Genomic DNA, 3,372 nt, shown 5'->3' on the forward strand with positions numbered 1-3,372 from the left:
ACCGGTATCTCGTACGTCACTCAGCCTTCACGCGTGGATTGGTCGACCATACCGGATGCCTTAAGATTAATTAAACAAGTTATACGAGGCCATCTTAACTTCAAAAGTTATTATATTTATCCCGATTAAATAATAAACAAGTAATTTGCATTTTTATAACCGATTTGTTGCCTTGCTGAAAAAGGTTCAGCAGTGGATTAGGTTTACTGAATCTCCCCATTTTATATGCTATAAACCACAAGTCGTGTACGTGTGTGTATAGACAGACATAAACTTACAATAGAATGTATGCATACACACATGAAAATAAGTGAAAATTCATATTTCTGTTTCATGCAGACATGCTGCTGTGAGGTAACTAGGGTTATATAGTTACTTGGTTAGGGTTGCTTCATCTGTACACGTGTAGAAGAAATTATGAAAATATAGATATGTATGTATGTAGGTAGGATATTGATTGGATTTTGATTATATATGATGAAGATGTATCTACTTAATTAATGCCAAGATGAAACAGAGAAAAGGGGTTGCTTTTGCCAACCCAAGAAGAAAGAATCATTTACAACCTCAAGATTGTAACCTTCAGAAGGGTAATGAAGTCGCAAAAGCAGCTTGGCTTGTGAAAGAGCAAATGGGCTTAACGCAATGTTCTGGAATCCAGCGATCCTCATTATCATCTCCCATGATAGGAATCTCTCGTGTCTCTCTCTTCTTTTCTCTCCCTCCGTCGCCACTATATCGGTAATCTCTCTGCCAAACCATACCTGCTCCACCTCCATCCTTTCCCGGCTGTTAGGAGGTAGTGTTGCCTCCAGTGAGTCATAGATGGCGGAATAATAGTTCAAAGCCTCCTCGAATCTTGATATAAATATTGGATGGTTGTGGTTTGCTTCTTTTTCCGCTAAAGTAACCACTTTAGGGTTCATGGCTTTGATCTTTCTTAATAACAAGCAGAGTTTCTCTCGGTCTATTAGGAAACGGTGGAGGTAGAGGACGCAATTGACGGCTAGGATTTCGTTTGGGAGGAGGTGAACCGCGGATAGATGGTCGATTACATCGTCGACTGTGTGGTTGATGTTTGTTTGAGGCAGTAGGAGGGGAAAGAATCGAAATCTAAGGCCGAGTGACTGGGCGAATTTGGAGAGACGGTTTCCCGTTCTATGGAGGATATCAAGGTTAGTACCTGTGGCTGTGATGCGGAGGGTTGGTGGCTGGTGGCGGTCGACGATGGCTTGCATTAAAGGCGGCCATTGGACACCGTGCATGATGTCAAAATCGAGTATATGAATGTCATGAGGATGTTGTTGTTGAAGACAATGGGTTTGATCGATAGCATCCAAGATTGCTTGATTAGCAGTGAGCTGACTAAATCTAATAAAGGGTGTTATTTGATTCAGCGACAAATATGATGACTGAAGAATAGCATCATCATTTTCATCAAGGTAATTAAAGGAGTAACTAGAGCGAATGCTACTAGGTGTAGGCGGTAGTGGTTGAAGGTGGAGAAGAAGGCGTAAGGAGAGGGCTTTAGTGAAAGAGTGGATTAATCTTTCAGATGAATCGCCGTAAGGGGAAGAATTGGAGGAGAGGATGGTGGTAATACGGTGGGCGGCGGTGTAGTCAGAGCGGGAAATGGAGTGGGCACAGCTTAAGAGGAGATGACGCAAGTAGACTGATGGTGGGTTGTAACTACTCAACCTGCTCATCATCTCAACTTCTTGATGGTGAACTTGTTGGATCTCCTGGTTGTGGTGCTGCCGTAAATGTTCGACCATTTCTGGTGGTTGCGGTCGGGATAGATCTGCTTGTAAATGAACTTCTTCCTGATGTTGTTCTTGATGACGATGATGATGTGAACAAGAAGATGAACCCAACATCTAAAGAAACTTCGTTGAATGAATCTTATGCTGGTTCTTAGGTCTATAACCTGCTGCCCTGATTTGATAAACCTAATTAACTTCCTTCAAACTTAGATCCACCGTAACTGTGATTCCAGGGGGCAGTGTAAGTAAAACACCTGAAAAAGATGAAGAAGAAGAATGATTGCGACAGGGAATAGCGTGTGTGGAAGCTAAAGGGATACATACAAATCAGCTAGCATAAAACAGCTTAAAGGGAAATGTAGCATCAGTATACCCTTTCCACCCTCATGATATATAAAGTTGTATGTTTAATAAAGTATCCAAATTTCTATATATAATTTTTGAAAACATGGGGCAACGGATGTGCCACTAAATTGTCGCCCCTATAATATGTAGTGGTGTCATCTCCCTGCTAATATGCTTCCCCCTAATACTTTGTCACTTATATTCGGATGACACCGTTAATATGTCTTCACTAATGGTGTTGCCCTATTGATTTTGGTCGCCCGTAATATGTCGCCCTTAATGGTTTCATCCATATTGTTTATTGTTACCGTTTATATCGCAGATATTGGTGTCGTCTCTATTACTAATTGTTGCCCCTAATAATGTTGTCCATACTTTTTAATTTTTTTGTTAAATAATATTTTTTCTAGCACACAAAGAACGCGGTAAAATCATAAACGACAATAATAAAATGCATAAAACAACAGAATTATAAAAAAAATGTATATATACAAACTAATACAAAGTATAACACAAAGTTATTTCTTACACAAACCATCTACGCAACATAAAATAAAACATAAAACTACACGTGCCATTATTTGTCATCCTTGTTATTTCTCCATGCTATTAATTTGGATCGACAACGATGGAATCATGTCTTGAGCAGGGGCGGACCCAAGAATTTTCCGAAGAGGCGGCAAATTTTTTTTATAACTTTTTTATAGGGGGCAAATTTTTTTTGAAGAGTCAAAATATATAATTTTGAAGGGTTAAAATATATTTTTTTTGAAAAAAAACATATTTTTAATGAAAATTTTTTTTGTGGGGGCAATTGCCCCACTGCCCTACTGTAGGACCGCCCATGGTCTTGAGTCTTGCTCTAGATGTAGGGTTACAAAACTAATATAAAAAGGAATTTTCAAATTACCAACCTAAACTAATATAAGTGAATTTACAAACTACCTATATAAACTAAAGAAAGTTACTAACACTTATTAAATTATTAACATTAACATAATCCAATATACAACATTAACATATATTCATCGATCCAAATTAATAAAATTCAAACATAAACCAAAATATGTTGTATTTACATGTATAATTGTATTAAATGTTTATTATGTTTTTATTTTCTTGTTAATACGATTTCAAAGTGCTTAATTTTGTTAGTGACTTAATGTTGGTCATTACAACTTTAGCTTAATTAGGTAGGTTATTAATAGCAACATACTTTTAGTAAATTTAAATTAATTTTTATTCATCTATTTTTATCCATTTA

General features: G+C 37.2%; 1 pseudogene; it reads right to left on the reverse strand.

The window, feature by feature from the left end:
* Positions 1-293: 293 nt before the first annotated feature.
* LOC145136087 (scarecrow-like protein 18 pseudogene) lies at positions 294-2,120 on the reverse strand (annotated as a pseudogene).
* Between the last annotated feature and the right edge of the window lie 1,252 nt (positions 2,121-3,372).

Source organism: Lactuca virosa, chromosome 9 (genome assembly GCF_052849685.1).
Source record: "Lactuca virosa cultivar CGN04683 chromosome 9, Lactuca_virosa_CGN04683_v6, whole genome shotgun sequence".
In the NCBI taxonomy this organism is placed as follows: domain Eukaryota; kingdom Viridiplantae; phylum Streptophyta; class Magnoliopsida; order Asterales; family Asteraceae; genus Lactuca; species Lactuca virosa.